The 19489-nt window shown below is 40.4% G+C and overlaps 1 non-coding gene across 1 annotated transcript; it reads left to right on the forward strand.

Annotated features, from left to right (window-relative positions):
- Positions 1–15526: 15526 nt before the first annotated feature.
- Positions 15527–15601, forward strand: Trnas-cga. Its single transcript has one exon. It is a non-coding gene; the product is annotated as a tRNA-Ser (tRNA).
- Positions 15602–19489: the final 3888 nt, after the last annotated feature.

A 19489-nucleotide genomic window follows, 5' to 3' on the forward strand; every position in this document is an offset into this window, starting at 1 on the left:
CTCCAAAATATTATGTAGTTTACATGTTGGTATTTTGACTTATTTTTCAACAGTTAGGAATAAAACATTTGAATGTAATGAAAAACATTTCACTTTTTGAGTAGGTCACAGACTACAAATTCAAAGATCGGGAGGTCGATCCTCTTTTAATCCCAGGAATTTTTCTCTCAGTTGTCTCCTCTCTCGCCTCTGGCAATGATTTCTAAATGTCGAAGTATTTAGTCACACCCTGATTCGAACGTACGGTGACTAATGTACCCTTTAAGGAAGTGTCAGCAAGGGAAGGAAAGGAACGCAATGTCCACTCACGTCAGTATGTATTCATGGGGCATTATTCAGCATGTTGAAGAGGTTATTTCGGCAGCCATTGAAGGAACAGGTTGGACACAACAGCACATTGTGGCGCACGTTGGGACAAACCATGCCTCTCATTTCACTTCTGCGGTAATACTTGGATCATTCCAGAGAATGGCAGAGAAGCTTGAGAATACTAACCTTGCCTAGGGAGTTTCAACGAATCTCAAGGTCTGCAGCATTGTCCCTACAACATATCGAGGCTCTCTGGTCCTGAGTCGAGAGGATGGCTTGAACCAGAGACTGTGACGATTCTGTGACAAGCTATGCTGTGATTTCCTAGGTTTGTGCCAAAGTGTTGAGAACTGTAAGGACACCATAAATGGTTCAGGTGTGCAGAACATATCAGACGCCGCTACCGAAGTTGATAACTGTGTATGAGTTGCACACAAGATTCTCTTTGGATTAGCAGACTCTCCATTCAATACAGTTAGCGGTGGCTGTAGAAAACCCAGAAGTATCAGTGTAAGATTCGCAGAAATGATCCCCACAGTATTAAAACCCAAGTAGTTAACAAAACACCGGATTTGAAAAGCTCCTAAAAAGTAGTGAAACTCACATAATACTAAAAACAGAAAGCTGGTTAAAACCCGAAGTTAATAACAATGAGATTTTGGGAAAAAAATGTGTTTATACCGCTATCGAAAGAATAGGCTCATGGGAAATGAAGGTTGTGTATTTGTCGCAGTAGATAAGAAATGCAATTCCGTTGGTATAGAACTTGAAGCTGCATGCGTGATTGTTTGAACAAGGCTCAGTAGCAGGTGTGAGCATAAAATTTTAATATCCTTCTATCCACCACTGACTCACCTCCTGATGTAACCGAAAACTTTAGAGAACAACTGATCAATTATGTGCAAGTTCCCAAGTCATACTGATCATCAGAGGATACTTTAATCATCCAACATTCAACTGGGATATTTACAGTTTTAGTAGTGATGAGTGTAACAAGACATCCTGTGAAAAATTACTTAGCGGCTTCTCTGATAATTACCAAGAACAGATAATTCTGATACTTCTTACATTACATCCAACGGCATAAATAGATCTGATCTTCTTGGGGATGTCCACATCGAAACTTTCATCAGTGAGAATAAGGCAGTTATGGCAACAATGATTACGAAGGTAGAAAGGGCAATTAAACCAACTACAAAGATTTATGTGTTCTGCAAAGTATATAACAAAGTAGTAGTGTCACATATCAGCAAGAAAGTTGAAACTCTTATCACAGGACAGGAGCATGTAAAGCGGGGCTGGTCAAGAATTAGGCTGGAGAGCGGTGCCCAACATGACATAGCGCTCAGTCACACTGCACATTCCCCCCATCACCACGTTAAGCTGTCTGAGCAGGAAGAAGGGGAAGACCGGCAAACGGCGAATGCGTCGTATTTAAACGGTAGTGCAACCGTACTGCATATGACTTGGTTTCCTATTTCTCAACAAGATAGACCACAAGCGAAACACATTTTCAGTATTAATTAATGATTTTTGGGGTGCTGGAGACACCACATAGTTTTCATCGGGTACAAACTGTAGGTACACAGACAGATGGAGATTTTCGCATTTAAGTTGCCACCTCGTCATTATTTATTTATTTTCATAATTTACAAAAGCCTTTCACATACATATTCTGATAGAAACATTTTATCGGGTTTGCAAACTCATTATGGAGACATGGGAACTCTCCCTCAGGAAAACAATGTAGTCGTAAGGACCGGTTTTAATGTAAAAGGATTTGTATTTTAAAAGGAAATTACATTGCAGATCAAAGAATTACATCTGTACATGCACAGGGTGACTTTCAACTGAAATGGCAAATGGTCTCATTAACAGTTCGAAAACAGATCATAAGATTTTCAGCGCCCCCAAAAACGTTTAGAAAACTACCCTTGTATTTCTTTCAGAGCCCCAACCAATTCTTCAAACATCGCATTTTCTTCAGCACGTCTAAAATTAGGGAATTCGACTGCTTTTGTTGACAGAATTTGCCTCTTCCACAATGCGATTTTCTTTTTAAATGCGCCTGCATCAAATCAGAAAGAAGTCGTTTGTTACCTTGCAGTGTCTTACTAAGGGCAGCATGCAATCAAAACCATTTTGAATGTGTGGCCAGCAATCCATTCCGGATGTTCTAATTTTCGTTCCTCCACTCCTTTTACCTTCACAAATTGAACAATAACGGACCTAAAATCGAAAAATCGTTCCAGACATGCCTCTTGACCTAACCAACGAGCTTTGCAGTAATATATAAAGTCCTCATACTCTTCGTTCAATTTCATCGAAAAGTATTGGAACACACAGAAGAATAACGTGTGAGACATCAGAAATTCAATTCATTTTCCTCCCGTGCCCCATACCTGCACATTTAGCTCAAAAGATCTTGATTCATACAACAATTAATCCCGTCCGTTGATCATTGTAGCTTCTTGCTCTTTGGTTGTCAAATAACTCTTTTAATTACTTTTGTAATGTCGTTTCATAACAAATTTTCAGTGCATGTCGATTATGCAAATGCTTAATATACACTCCTGGAAATTGAAATAAGAACACCGTGAATTCATTGTCCCAGGAAGGGGAAACTTTATTGACACATTCCTGGGGTCAGATACATCACATGATCACACTGACAGAACCACAGGCACATAGACACAGGCAACAGAGCATGCACAATGTCGGCACTAGTACAGTGTATATCCACCTTTCGCAGCAATGCAGGCTGCTATTCTCCCATGGAGACGATCGTAGAGATGCTGGATGTAGTCCTATGGAACGGCTTGCCATGCCATTTCCACCTGGCGCCTCAGTTGGACCAGCGTTCGTGTTGGACGTGCAGACCGCGTGAGACGACGCTTCATCCAGTCCCAAACATGCGCAATGGGGGACAGATCCGGAGATCTTACTGGCCAGGGTAGTTGACTTACACCTTCTAGAGCACGTTGGGTGCCACGGGATACATGCGGACGTGCATTGTCCTGTTGGAACAGCAAGTTCCCTTGCCGGTCTAGGAATGGTAGAACGATGGGTTCGATGACGGTTTGGATGTACCGTGCACTATTCAGTGTCCCCTCGACGATCACCAGTGGTGTACGGCCAGTGTAGGAGATCGCTCCCCACACCATGATGCCGGGTGTTGGCCCTTTGTGCCTCGGTCGTATGCAGTCCTGATTGTGGCGCTCACCTGCACGGCGCCAAACACGCATACGACCATCATTGGCACCAAGGCAGAAGCGACTCTCATCGCTGAAGACGACACGTCTCCATTCGTCCCTCCATTCACGCCTGTCGCGACACCACTGGAGGCGGGCTGCACGATGTTGGGGCGTGAGCGGAAGACGGCCTAACGGTGTGCGGGACCGTAGCCCAGCTTCATGGAGACGGTTGCGAATGGTCCTCGCCGATACCCCAGGAGCAACAGTGTCCCTAATTTGCTGGGAGTGGCGGTGCGGTCCCCTACGGCACTGCGTAGGAGCCTACGGTCTTGGCGTGCATCCCGGAATTTTCCTGGAGCCATGTAGGAAAATCACGGAAAATCTAAATCTGAACGGGTTTGAACTGTCGTCCTCTCGAATATGAGTCCAGTGTGCTAACCACTGCGCCACCTCGCTCGGTGCTAGGATGCAATGCTTTTAAGGGATATAAATGGAACAAGGTAGAATACTAAGGAAATGCAGTCAGTCTACAAATCTCTCGTGCCACCCATCCTAGAAGACTGCTCAAGTGTGTGGGAATGTAGCAAATAGGACTAACATGGGATATTGGACATATACAGAGAAGGGCAGCACGAATGGTCACATTTCTGTTTGACCCGTGGGAGGGTGTTAAAGATATGCTGAAGAATCTGGACCAGCAGACAGACATAAACTATCCCGAGAAAGTCAGCTTACCATGGTACAAGCTCCGGCTTTAAATAGTGGCTCTAGGAAAGTACCAAAACTCTCTTATATCCTTCCCGTAGGGATCGTAAGGACCAATTTAGAGTAACTGCAGCTCACAGGCTTTTAAACAGTAAATTTTACCGCGCTCCATACGTGAATGAAACCGGAAATAGCCGTAATAACTGGTATAATGGGACTTACCCCGTGCCATGCACTTCACAATGGTTTGCAGAGTATATGTGTAGACGTAGAGGTGAATGTTTGGTGTGACCTGCTCTACAATCACCTTTTTCGTAATAGAGGACGGAGCTCCTTATTTGTCCCTATCTGTGCGTGTATCATGATATAAAAGTTTAACAAACTCAAGGCTGACTGAGGGTGACTAGTCCAGGGGCCTCCAAGAAGACTGGGACTTAAGCATCAGGACTTATTTCTTCTGGGAAAATATTAACAACACTATTTGGATCGAAAATATTATGGGTATCAGAGACCTAATTGGTAGAATCATTCTGGCGATAGACACTTTAGCTCACGGCATTATGCACGGACTGGCACTGACATCTGCCGAGTAAGTAATTCTGCACATATCGAAATGTAGTGAATTCAGTTTACAAGTTTGTAACTTTCTAAGTGTTGCTTTTTGCGTTAAAATAGTTAGGTCCCTATCTATTTAATATTCTCTGTATTACAGTTTTGTAGTTCTGAGGTTGTGTTCTGATTCACTGTATTCGAAGATTAGCGAAAAACGCTCGGAAGTGTCCAGATGCGTCCTCTTAAGAGCAAAATACAAATAAAGTAGTAAGTAATCTCTATTTTTGTTAAAACCACAATTAGCTTTCATAACCGGCAATGATGAATGGAAATAAGTTGCTGAAGCTAGAAACTAGAAAGTAATAACCTCTTTTTTTGAAACTTTACTCTGCTCTAGAAGGCCTGTGTCAGTAAAACACTAATATCTGTCTGTTTCTTCAACATTTACCTAATAAAAATAAAATGTTATCAACAAACGATATAATTCCCTGTAATTCCTGTATGAATAACATTTATTCCACAGTAGTAGTAGTTGTAATGTAAATTAAATGTAATAGCATTAGTACACAATTTACCAATGCTAGCACTAAAACTATCGTTGAACCCATTAGCCGGCCAGAGTGGCAAAGCGGTTCTAGGCGTTACAGTCTGGGACCGCGCGACCACTACGGTCGCAGGTTCGAATCCTGCCTCGGACATGGATGTGTGAGATGTCATTAGGTTAGTTATGTTTAAGTAGTTCTAAGTTCTAGGGGACTGATGACCTCAGAAGTTAAGTCCCATAGTGCTCAGAGCCATTTGAACCATTTGAACCCAGTATAAATTTTTTTTTTTGTGAAAATGTAATCGATTTCAATGGTTTTCTTTAGTGCTCTACGTGCCATAAATTAGAACCAGTAGCCGCATAATGCGTAAATGACAGATTTTTTTCGTTTAATACGAGCTATACAAAAGAACATAAGTCATTCGACCGAAGCTCACAAAAATGTCCAAGCAGAACGTCATCACCAAACCTCACTGGCACACACAACAAGAACAACATAACATTTCATTTATATGTAGTCATATAAGATAATGCATAAGAAATTGTAGTTAGGCACGTGATGTTGACTTCATGGTATCGAAACGCATTGCACCAAAATAAACATTACTGTTAACAGTGACAGGAGCAGCAAAGTTTTCTGTTTATAAAAGTCGTAAAAAAAAATTACAGCCCTCACATAGATCCACATAACATAGATACATTTAAGTAATCTTTTTGTCACTTTACCTGATACATTGTAACAAGTTTTTAAGAGCAAGGAGCAGAGTTGAATAAGGGGAATCTAGTTGTTTCAGTCTGAAAATGCGAGTGAAAGATGTCCATCGTCAGTTCGTTCGTACGTAGTTCTGTAATTGTGAAAACCTTGAGCGCATCACATCCTTATTTGACTCTGTTCGGAACAGCATATTGAAGCAGTAGTGTTTTTAGTAGTTCGTAGTACGCTTCCTGCACTTGTGAGACAATGAGCCCCACCCACGAAAGCTGCCTTTTTGCATCGCTGCCTTCCGCGTTCCCGAAACAGACAGCGTGGAACCCCGACAGGAGCTGGCAATGAATCGGCTAACGAAAAACGGCACGCTTAGCCATCCGTTACCAGATTCCATTCCAATCTGTTATCGAATGAAAGAAGTGTTTTACAGCTTTAACCGTGCCCTCCTCGCCAACACTTGTTGCATTACTTCCGCCTTGTACTGTTTTCGTAACGAAACAAAAAGAAAGTAATATTAGCATACGTTGTTTGACTTATCTAGAACCCGATGTTGAAATCTCTCTCATTTCATGATTCCTTCAGGTACTTCGAATTTCCCATAAAAAAGCTTATTTGTATGTCTAGACAAGGGAAAAATATTAAAGAGTTCCCAATGGTTTTCATAATCTGTTGGATGACACCGTAGCTGAAGGACACAGCCAAAGGGGGAAGGGGTCCTGACGCCTCCCCCCCCCCCCCCCTCTCCCCGACACCTAAATGAAATTACACACGGTCTAGATGCCTTGCGGTGAAACTGAAAGATATTTTGAATTTCATAACACGACGAAAAAGGGATACACAATATCTGTAGTCGACAAGGCCGTCTATGGATTTAAACTACGATAGGACTATGGCTGTCGCCCTTCCATATTTTGGCGAAGACCACCTGCTGTACACTGTTGGCATTACTTGACCTGAGGGTTTTTTTTTTTTAATCAGTTCTTACTCGCAGTTGTATTTAATGTAAGTGCTGGCGTTTATTGTTTTGTTCTGTGAATTGGTGTGATAGTTTCTAATCATGGGTAAATCTGTAACAAGAAAGAAGAGGAAAACCAACTTGGATTCTTCTACTAGCTTTATGGTAAGTTAAAAATATATACGCACTACTATAGCAGTTTAATGTAGGCACTGGAGTCGTTATTTTGAGACTGGTAGGATACTGAGGTTGCAATATTTCAGTATCTCACAAGGCAACTGAGCGGTGGACATCATTGTAAATAATATTAAATTAAAATCAGTGCACAAAAATACATATGGATTTGCCTGTGTCGCCCAAAACTCGCATTGGTCAACAATAATATCGCCCAACAGCGTTGGTTGCATTTCTTTAAAACATTTGCTCAAACTTCTGCCTTTTTGCCCAAATGGCAAAATATCGTCCAATCTGTTCACCCATCCGGTACTCAATTATGAGAACCAGTTCCGATGCGAATCGTTCGAGAGGGACTTGCCGAGGGCGGAAGGGGTATGTGGTGACAGCACATTTTATATTTCGCTGGTTTCTGAAAGATTTTTTCAGTGGGCTGCTTGAATTCGTCCGAGCCAGCTGCGCACGGCATTTCCGCCCCCCCCCCCTTTCCGTCCAGAATCTATTTAGGCTTTAGTAATACTATAATAACTGAAACTTTTTCAGATATTCTATAATTATCTGAATACTGTGATGTTCTTAAGTTACAGAAACAATAAAAACAAAAATATTTTTTTCGTTACTTTTGTAACAACACTTATCTTGATTTTCGGAATAGTTATTTATTTCTCGTGGAGAGAGTATTTAATTTTAATGTAAGTTATAGTAAGATTTCGACAGTACGAGTAGTTCAGTGATATTTTCATTGGAAGGCGGCTAGTTACCGTCATTTTGTACAATGAATGTGTGCATAACGATGGTTCACATGTGGAACGGTGACATTTCATGTCTTCAACTACGAGAACGATGTTCTACTGTGAAACATCTTACTAGTAACATCCTTGAACCAGCGAATCCAGAAACCACAACCCTAACGCATCTATACGTAAACGTCATATGAACGACAAAGTACCGTAGAGGAGTTTATTAGAAACGAAGACCGTATACCCATATTACCACGGATAAATACGAACTCATTTATGAGGTCGCATACATTACAAGCCTAGTTAAAATCAATGTATGAATCACCGTTAAGTTCGAAAAACTGTAACTCGTTGTATTTCTGTATTCTATTTTGTTTTATAAATAAATATGGTTGCTACAATTTCGAGTTGAGTGTTGAAATAATAATTTGAAAATAATTTGTTGATCACTTAAGAAAACTGAAGAATTTTAATGAAATGAAAGACACTTTAATAAAGTTAGAGAGTGAATTGAGGAACTCAAGACTCTTTGATGTGCTGAAGGAATTCTGCGTTGGTTTGAGATAAGTATTAAATGTGGAAATAAGTTTGTAGTAGGAGGAAAGAGGTTTGAAGACGTTTAATTCTCTAAGTTATGCAACCTAACGTTAGGATTCTTCTACTCTGCAATAGTATCCTTATATTAGAACATTAGACTGTGTTTTGATAGCAAATAGGCAATACATTATACTAAAATTTTACTTCGTTAGGCAATAAAGTGAAGCCATCATATTTCCAAATAAAGAAATACTTTTTTAGAAAAGCTTTCCTTGCTTAATTTTGTAGACCAAATACAATGTGGAGGAATATCACCCAAAAGCAAAAATGCACATAACATTCAAAAATTAAGAAAGTGTGTTCAGAATAAAGGAAAAACACAAGCCTTTTAAAGGTCCTCTTTAACAAGGTGAACCCCTCTTTGACAAAATCCTGGCTACGTCCTTGTGTAGCTGCGACACACATTACTGATAAGCGTACGGTCGGACAGTAGATGCGTTTTGAAATTTATTTTATTTCCCTTGACGAGTCTAGGATGTTGCAAATCCATCATTAAAAGAAGAACGCCTTTTTAGTTCAAAATACAGTGTGTATCGTAACTAACACGAAATCTGACACGAGTGAAACTTACGTATAACACAAGCAAAAGCATTCCAGTGGACTTCACTATGAAATATTGTCCTAGTTAGTACAAATGTATTTGAAATGTAAATTTTTAGATTAAATTCCCCCGTTCTAATTAGGCTCGAATATCTCCCGTAGCCCATGTTTGGGGAATCTGGTAAATGCAAGACGGAACATCTGTAAATTTTGCTTTTGATAGAATACATCTAATGTGCTAAGATGAACAGTTAGAGCAGGACTTGAACCTCGGTCTCCAAAATCAACTGACCTCAATCCTCCTGATTTTTCTTTGAGGGATCATCTTAAAAGTGAAGTGTGCGGCTCCCCCACTGAAATGATTGAACAACTAGAGCAGTGGAATTTATAGTATTGTCAAGATTTATGAGACGATTTCGGGGTGTTTGAAAGAATTCGCAATCCCGTTCAAAGAAGAGTGAAGTATTGGATCCAAATACGAGGACGACACGCGGAATTACTACTTCAAGACGCATGAGAGTAAATTACATTGTAACATCTAACGTTCTCAAGTGGTACTGAATTTCTTGTGAAAGTAGACCATCGGCTAAATTTGAACACCGGTAGATGGGGTCTTAATCGAAATTTTCTCATTTCAAGCAAAATTATGTAAGTACCAATTAGAACTATATTTGATACTGAAGTCAGCGGTCACTCGCAACCATACAGTCGCAGTTATTTCACACACAGCTCTTTTGAGGACCCCTGTTTACTGGAACGTTTCTGCTTGTATTATAGTACAGTTTCGGTTTTCGCTATTAATTATGACACACCTTCAACAATGTAAATAAGAACCCTAGTACTGTATTTGTTACCGCTTTCCTCGACCCTTCTGAAAAAAGCTTTAAGTAAGCAAAGGTACGTGAGCATGCTGAAAAGTAATGCCACCGCAGTTTTTATTCTGTTCTCAATATCGGTTGGGATATTTCATATTACTCGGTCGACCTCCTCGATTCGCTGACACAAGTTGTAGCCCTCTGTCGCTTTAACATGGCGGTGTTTCATGTAACTATGTCGATGAGTGAGAAAGAGTGCGCAGTAATCGAGTCTCGAATTCGAAGAGTTCGTCCACACATGAAGCATCTCTCCGTCAGTATGACAATCCCAAACCACACACGAGCGCCGTGACAGTTGCACCAATCCAACCCCTTGTGTTCACTGTCATCGATCATCCTTCATACAGTTCCGACATGACCCCATCCATTCTAAATTGAATTCTTTATCGGGATAGTAGCCGTTTTGAGATATCTTCAAAAGTCTATTTTCGGTGCACACTTTCTCGATTTCTGGGCGAAGAAAATGACATTTGTTTCAACACGTCGCCATTTTTTGTAACATAATATTTTTCAATTATGATACGTATTCTGATAGAAAATATATTGAAATGACTTATACAAAATTATTTTGTGAGAGGTCGAATAGAAAGGCTTTGGGAATTCTGGTCGATTACCAATGCTCCGGCTGCAAGGAGTTCTTCCACCTGGCGCAGCGGCTACAGGGAGAATCGAATGTGTACACAAAAATGACTTTTTAAAGACAGAAGCGTAAGGAATAAAACTCTATCACCAGTTTTATTATTATTTTTTATTCTACTTGAAAAATCATGAAAATCAGCTGTTTTTCGTGCATTCTAAGCCGGAAACCCCTTTGACTCAAGTATTTGATTTTGTGCACTATGTAATCCTTTTCCGTAATTTTGAGTAGGATGGGATGAAGCAAAAGTTCATCAAAGTGTTATTTTATATATAGCAAATTGGACCTAAAATGTTTCCTCGAGTGGTTGCAGTCATTTCTGATTTCTACTCCTTTTCTTAATATGTAGATATCAGTGAACTCCTCTTAAACATGAGAATAATGGCATTTTTTTCCCAGATGACACAAGTGCACTTGTGAAAGGTAAAATAATTAAGACGATTAGCAACACGAAGGGTGGTTTCCACATCACAATTCATTACTGGTCTTGTTGAAGGTGGTATGCCCTTATCTCATTCTGAGCTTTCAACTAGCTTATTAAGAGACATTTTGTTTACTTTACTTGTTTTCACCAAATCATCTTCCATGATGTAGTATTTTCAAATCAATTGTAATCCAGAAAATATTCTCAACCCTAAAAAGAGAGTTCAGAACGGTCTTTAATCTCAGTTTGCGAATAACATCGTACAGACCGTTAATCAAGAGACTGGAAACCGTAGCTGCTATTCAAATATTCCCCTACGTGACTGGTGACTAATTATACAGAGGCCGACCACTGCGGTCGAGCGCTTCAGTCTGGAACCGCGCGACCGCTACGGTCGCAGGTTCGAATCCTGCCTCGGGCATGGATGTGTGTGATGTCCTTAGGTTTGTTAGGTTTAAGTAGCTCTAAGTTCTAGGGGACTGATGACGTCAGATGTTAAGTCCCATAGTGCTCAGAGACTTATTAAACGGTACCTGCAGCATCCACTTAGTAAACATTATACGAAACAAAATATTCGCACTCAGGTAATGCGTCCTTAATTATTTACAGAAACATGTATATTATTCCGTTGCTGACATTTTCAATAGGCTTTTCAGATTTAAAACCTGGATTTGAAGTTGAAAGGCTTCCTTGAGGCACATTCCTTTAACTCAGCAATGGAGTTACTTCCAGTAATTTAGAGCCGTTTGCCGTAATGTCTTTTGCGTTTTTATATACTCTCACGGACATTTAAAATTGTTTATACTGTTATTTTCTAATTTTTATAAGTTTTTTGTGAACTGTGCTGTGACTAGTTCCATGTAATCCACGGAACGCGAATAAAATAAATAAAATAAATGAGAGAAGAGTGGCATGCGCCTGAGAACTGTCTGATCTTTGTTCATTGTGTAGCAATACTTCAAACGTTATATGTTCTGTTTGTGACGGGCAAATGGGAAACTGCCCAGCGTTTGCCTGGTCGAGTAATGAATAATCGCCTAAAGGCGCACCTAGGGTGACATGTGTGCCAGACGAACGGTAGTCGCGAATTGGCCTTCCCGTGTCATGAATCAAAGCGCTTCGCGATAAGATATACGGATAGGACCATGATTTCTAAATAGAGCCGGCCGCGGTGGCCGTGCGGTTCTGGCGCTGCAGTCCGGAACCGCGGGACTGCTACGGTCGCAGGTTCGAATCCTGCCTCGGGCATGGGTGTGTGTGATGTCCTTAGGTTAGTTAGGTTTAAGTAGTACTAAGTTCTAGGGGACTTATGACCTAAGATGTTGAGTCCCATAGTGCTCAGAGCCATTCTAAATAGATTGTTCGTTCTTTACGTGAAGTATAACTTTATCTGGTTACAGCGAAATAAATTTCAAAACATAAACTAGGGCCGGTTGCTGTAATTTCATTCATTTGTACTATTCTGAAGAAACCCAAGTGCCGGATAACAACTCATAGAGTTTAGTGATGTAGCACCACTCAACAGTATCACCTAGAAAAGAATACCGTGTAAAATTTTTTATTGAAAGAAGGAAAAAGTTTCTGACGAAGATCGAGAAAGATACAAATGAAGACCAGTGATGTGACTGATGTCATTTTTGGAATCAAAAGACTGTGCTATGGGAAACACTTTTAGTAATGTTACTGATAACTACTCTCTCTTATCCACGTGTAGTATTCAGACCCTACGCCAATTAGAACAAAGCTATGAAGGTCCCTCAGAAATTAACAACGCATTTCTTTACTTTGTGTTATTAATATTTTTCCTTCTTGTTTTTCGGTAGATCATACAACATACAGTTATTGTTACTACACAGATTAGCACCAAACATATTAAATAATACTCGTAACATCGAATATCGCTGACATCCGAAACAGTACACTATATGATCAAAAGTATCCGAGAAGCTATTAATGGACATTGTGATGGGTTTCTCCAACCTTCACCTTGATGACGGTTTGAACCCTCCTGGGGACTTTCAATGAGGTGCCTGAATGACTGTGGCTGTTTGGCAACCCATTACTCCTCAGGAACCAAAACCAGAGACGGTAGTGATGTTGGACGCTGCGATGTAGAACGAAGCTATGGTCCAACTCATCACAAAGGTATCCATTTGTTTCAGCTCGGGACTCTGGAACCGAGTGAGGTGACGCAGTGGTTAGTACACAGAATCTGCATTCGGTGCAAACACGCTATCCTGATTTGGGTTTTCCGTGATTTCCCTAAATCGCTTCAGGCAAATTCTGGGATGGTTCCTTCGAAAGGGGACGGCCGACTTCCTTCCCTATCCTTCGCTAGTCCGATGGGACCGATGACCTCGCTGTTTTGTCCCCTCCCCCGAATCAACCAACCAACAACTAACCATGCAAATGCAATCACCATCTCTGAACTGTTTCTCTGCTGTACGAAGTACACATTTCCATAAAATGTTTTCATATCTTTCCACGTTTACCATTTTCTTAAGCCCAATAAGAGGCCACATCCTCCGTGCTTCAGTGTTGGCACCACACACGATGGCACGCAACGATCTCCAGACACTCACTAAAACCAAAGTTTTCCGTCGGACTTGCACAGCGTATAGCATGATTCATCACACAGAATTACTCGTTTCCAGTCATCCACTGACCAGTGGCGCCGCTGCGTCGCTTTTTAGGCCACCTCAAGTTTCGCTTAGCTCTGACTACACAAATGTATGGCTTATGAGAAACTGCTTGACCAATTCACCGAGTTATTATTAACGCTCCACGCACAGACACTGTGGCAGCTGAAATGCTGCCAACACTTTCAAACTCACGACTGATTTCTTTCGCTGCTTTAATTACATTTTTTACAACCAGATTCGACAATGGTCGACGGTCCCTGTTCGTCAGAACATGAGGTCTGCTTGGCCTCGGTTTAGCTGTGGTTGCCCCTTCGCATTTCTACTTCATATTCACATCACCAACAGTCAACATCGGAAGGTGTCAAATGTCCCTGATGAATTTGTTACTCAGGTTACATTGAGTGACTAGTCCACATTCATTGTCATGGAAGTCTCTTGGCCGAACTATTCCGCTCTTACTGATTCTCTACAGACAACACAATACCCCTGCCTTCTTTTATACTAGCGGGTCCGTCCTCCTAACATCTGTTAGGCAACTCCGCATTACATACGGGTGCCCGGATACTTTTGATCAGATAGTGAACCAAACATAACATTTTTTAAAATTTCTTCTTTGAAATTATAAACCTGTTAACTATTAGCTCGCAAACAATTAAAATTTTAAAAAAAATTCCTAAAAATATGCTCATTTTACTCCCTATCATGCATCACAAATAGCAACATTATACTTGAAACACATCACATTTTATAACGATATGTTTACAACATCAGTGAGTCATTTTTTATTACATTAATTTTAAGCCAAGTAAAAATAGTACTAGAGATTAAGCTTACAGCTGCTATAAGTTTGTGTAGCATTGTATAAATGTACACACAGTTTAAAAACAATAAACTACGCACAACTTAATGGTTCAAATGGCTCTGAGCACTATGGGACTCAACTGCTGAGGTCATTAGTCCCCTAGAACTTAGAACTAGTTAAACCTAACTAACCTAAGGACATCACAAACATCCATGCCTGAGGCAGGATTCGAACCTGCAACCGTAGCGGCCTTGCGGTTCCAGACTGCAGCGCCTTTAACCGCACGGCCACTTCGGCCGGCAACGCACAACTTAAAAAAGTTACATACCTAGTATAACTGTCTTGACCGAACTTAGCGCCTATTGAACTGTAATAAATTGTCTGGTAATGGAAAACGACTTTAAAGAATTAATAATACTCGACGAAATTTATTTTGGCTTTTGTCATGCGTCCATTTACTGCAGACTCGTGTTATATGCCAACATACGTCTCGCGCGGCAAGATTCTCTCTTTTTCTCAACGTCATCTGACAAACAGACTGAAAATCTAGAATGAAATTTTCGCTCTACAGCGGAGTGTGCGCTGATATGAAACTTCCTGGCAGATTAAAACTGTGTGCCGGACCGAGACTCGAGCTCGGGACCTTTACCTTTCGCGGGCAAGTGATCTATCAACTGAGCTACCCAAGCAAGATTCACGCCCCGTCCTCACAGCTTTAATTCCGCCAGTACCTCGTCTCCTACCTTCCAAACTTCACAGAAGCTCTTCTGCGAACCATGCAGAACTAGCACTCCTAGAAGAAAGGATATTGCGGAGGCCGGGCTTAGCCACAGCCTGGGGGATGTTTCTAGAATGAAATTTTCACTCTACAGCGGATTGTGCGCTGATATGAAACTTCCTGGCAGATTATAACTGTGTGCCGGACCGAGACTCGAACTCGGGATCTTTTGCTTTTCGCGGGCAAGTGCTCTACCAACTGAACTACCCAAGCACGACTCACGGCCGCTCCTCACAGCTTTAATTCCGCCAGTAGTCCTGCAAGGTTCGCAGGAGAGCTTCTGTGCAGTTTGGAAAGTAGGAGACGAGGTACTGCCGGAATTAAAACTCTGAGGACGGGGCGTGAGCTGTGCTTGGATAGCTCAGTTGGTAGAGCACTTGCCCGCGAAAGGCAGAGGTCCCGAGTTCGAGTCTCGGTCCGGCACACAGTTTTAATCTTCAGGAAGTTTCAGACTGAAAATCATTGGTAAGTGTTCCTGTGGATTTAAAGAAATGACTGACACAAAAGTCCTATGTAGGGAACTCTAAGAGTACGGTTTATCTTTGCAGACGGACACTAAGAAAACGAATGCGCAAATATGCGGGGTGAGAGCACTGCGTGTATCAGGATGAAACCACTATGGCAAAGTTCGGACATCCAACCCCGAATCGACAGTCGGATGTCATCAGTGGATTTTACTGCAAGAAATCTAAAAACCAGAGGGAAAAATTCTGAGAAGTCATTCATACAAGCCCACGAATAACAGTCAAACATTTTCTTATTACGGGCGATAAGGATGGAAGATTTATTGTGATTTGGTTACTTAAGACTTACTTTAAATTTATTGCTCGCACTTTACTTTATCTTCCTTTTAATGTTTTAAATTCATTCAGAAACTATTTTCTTTTGTCGTTACTTTGTGTCAGTGTGAAAAAATGTGTGTGTGTGAAATCTTATGGGACTTAACTGCTAAGGTCATCAGTCCCTAATCTTACACACTACTTAACCTTAATTATGCTAAGGACAAACACACACACTCATGCCCGAGGGAGGACTCGAACCTCCCCGGTATCAGCCGCACAGTCCATGACTGCAACGCCAAGACCTCTCGGATAAACCCGCGCGGCCTTTATGTCAGTCTTTCACAGCTCATTCTTTCCTTTTGTAAAAGATTGCAAGTCTAGGCCGTCACTGGTTACTATGACTAAATTGAAATAGCTGCATTATAGGGCTAAGAGAACGTATTTCTCACGGCAACCATCTTGCAAGAGGATGGTAAGTAAGGATTTCCTGATACTATCTACACAGTACTGCCTCATGCAGAATTATTCAATAGTTATCATTGCAACAGACAGGTAAACAAATAAAAATGACGAAAAACCATTCTCTAAGATTTATCCAATCCCTAATCTTCCTCATTCATATTATGTTGCCCCTTGCTGGTTTCCGAAACAGCATTATCTCAAAATACAGAGTATCATACGAGACCATAAGCTAAGAGGGCGTACTCGTAGTCATATCTTCTGGAACTACACGAAATGATGCTCTCCTTGTAAATACGGAAAAGAATGTTTTGTAAATTGTGATTAAGGGGCTGAAAAGAAAATATCTCTTATTCTCTTCTTTATTTTTCGAACCGAAACAAAGGTTTATTGCAACCATCTCGAAGATGGCTACTACAAATTCTTCTTACTTTTATATAATTATCATATTTCATACGTTATACCCAAAATTCTGGAGTGCGAGGTCCTTGATAAACTTATTGCCTTCCTCTAAAAATCAGCATCTACGTTCTGTATCTGTCTCTCTATGTAAGTATCACTGAATTGACCAAATCTGCCAATTACTCATAGTAAGCAGTTTTCACTAAATATTCACTTCTACACTTCTCTCCAGAAGAAAAAATTTGATGCAAAACCTTCAGGAAGCGGTGCTCAGCGGGCTTTATTTACTGGATTACTGAGTGGAAGTCTTGATGATGACAAAATTTAGAAATGGCTTCAGAAAACAATATTTATTTGCGAATAACCGAACCAGTGCCAAGTTATTTCGTTTCTGATCAACATTCTGCTGTGAAAATCAAGAAACAATGAGAGCAGTAACTGAAATAAAATCACAATATGACTAGAAGTGCTACTAAAATACTTGCATTAGTTAAACCGAGCATAAAACTCATGCCGCAGGGCGAACATGGACCATGCTCTCTATTATAAAATAGAGCTTCTTCACAGCTTCTCTTGTCATAAGCCGCAATGGTCATTTACACTGGGTAGTGAACGCAGTCCAAATCTTCAACAAAAGTCCCGCAACAATATACAACAGACAAATAAACTAAACCGATGACAAGTAAATATTATACCTTGCAGCTGTGACTGTTTGTTTTTCCTATATCCCAGCTTTTAATGAATATTTATGATAGGTGACCTTGATGTGCAATTTTGAAATTTTATGTACAGGTGTCTGAAAAGCAGACAGTACTCTGTCTTGGGAAGGTTCTAGCTTCAGGAAATGTACAAAACACAATCTTAGACTCTTGCTTCTCACAAAATGGATATCTGTTTCAAACACATTTTGTATCCATACACACATGCGTTTAAAAAGTTTGCATTCTCGTATTCAGGACGGTTGGATTGATCTAAATGAAATTAAAAACTGATGTTGCAGAATTTTTGTTGTTACGTTAATATATTTTGTCACATTTTCGTATGTCATGCAGTCTTTTGATTTTTCACATTAACAAAACCGAATTACATTGTTCGCACAAAATACCAAAATACGTCCGATCACATCAGAGGCATGCTTACTACTCTCACACTCTGCGGAAATAACCATATTCCAAAGGGTTTACAATTTTTCTTGACAAATTAATTTCTAATAGTTTCTGTTACACTATTATTTCGATTATTATTTCCTAAACGAATTCTGAAATAAACATAGTAACCTGTACAGTATTGCGTAATTAATAATAGAAATTTTAAGCGCGCCAATAGTTCGTAATTTCAAGTGTTCCTAAAAAAAAATTGTAACTGTACGTTCAGAACTAGTACTTACCGATTATAACATTGAGAGTAAAACATTTTATAAAATAACTAATTTTCATAAATTTTAGCTTTAACTATAGCATACGGTGTATAAAATTATATGAAAGTTTTCAGGAAAGCAACTGAGATAATACTGACCTTTCCAAAATTCTAAATATAATACTGGTATCGACAACTGCTGTTGAGGAAAAGGAATGCTAGAGCAGTACGTCCCGTTATAACGTTCCTGGCTGCAGTCATGTTGTTGTTCAGTAACTTTTGTTTCATCGATAGCCATCATCTCGTCTTTTAGTATGCATGGTATAATTTGTTTCCAGGGCGTAGCCCACTTATAATGAACGTACTACTTATAAATTTACTGGACACAAATTTACTTACAGACTCAGGATCAGACAGGATTACAGCATTTTTTAGAACTATATTGTAAAATATGACACGCAACAAGCATTTTTGTTACGAGGAAAGCAAGAACGCTCTATAAACGAAATAAATAAAAATGGCTATTAGTTGTCAGCGCCTAAAAATTATAAGAGAAAAGATTCAGACGAATTATATAAAAATGTCATTGAGTGAATTACCACATAATCTACAGAAAAACGTCATACACAGTAATAAGAAAGTAATTTTGAAGATTGGAATAGGTTTCGATAAGTACGAGTATTAGAATGTTCAAAACAGTTATATTTGGAGAAATCAAGTACCGGAAAAGACGAAAGAAATCCTTAAAGTTGCAAACAGAGGCAAAGTGAAAATGAATTTCGGAAAATGAAGAGCGATTTCATGTGAAAGCGAACTGTTCGTGCAGTCTAATCGCATTCCTGATTTTCTTAGTCGCAGACTTCCTTCCTTGGCTAGTTCTAATATAACGAACGACCAATTTTGGCTATCACATTCAGCCTTCTGGATGGCGAACTAAGACATGTTGCGTGAAGGGCATCTGCAGCGATCTGCTTCATTGTCTTCTGGAGTCTGAATGGTATCGAGTGGCTTCGAGCGGCGGCGCGACTGCCAGAGAAGCGCTGTTTTTACCGGACGCGGCGCGTCGACGTCGCCTCAACTCCAGCTCGCCGCCATTCAAGGCCGAAGTGGACGGGCACCAGCTGCACGACGTTCAGTACCACTCCTGTCTTCTCATACCAACTACTCTGACGGAAATGGGAAGTGGTACTCCATGAAGCACCATTCCCATCTTAACGAGCTTCGTGAGTTCGTGGTGCCATTCTGCCCGTACACTCTTCCCGGATTTCAGCTGTTGCCATCCGTTCGTCAGATCCATTCGAACAATCCTACGA

The sequence above is a fragment of the Schistocerca americana genome, chromosome X (assembly GCF_021461395.2).
Source record: "Schistocerca americana isolate TAMUIC-IGC-003095 chromosome X, iqSchAmer2.1, whole genome shotgun sequence".
Taxonomy (NCBI): domain Eukaryota; kingdom Metazoa; phylum Arthropoda; class Insecta; order Orthoptera; family Acrididae; genus Schistocerca; species Schistocerca americana.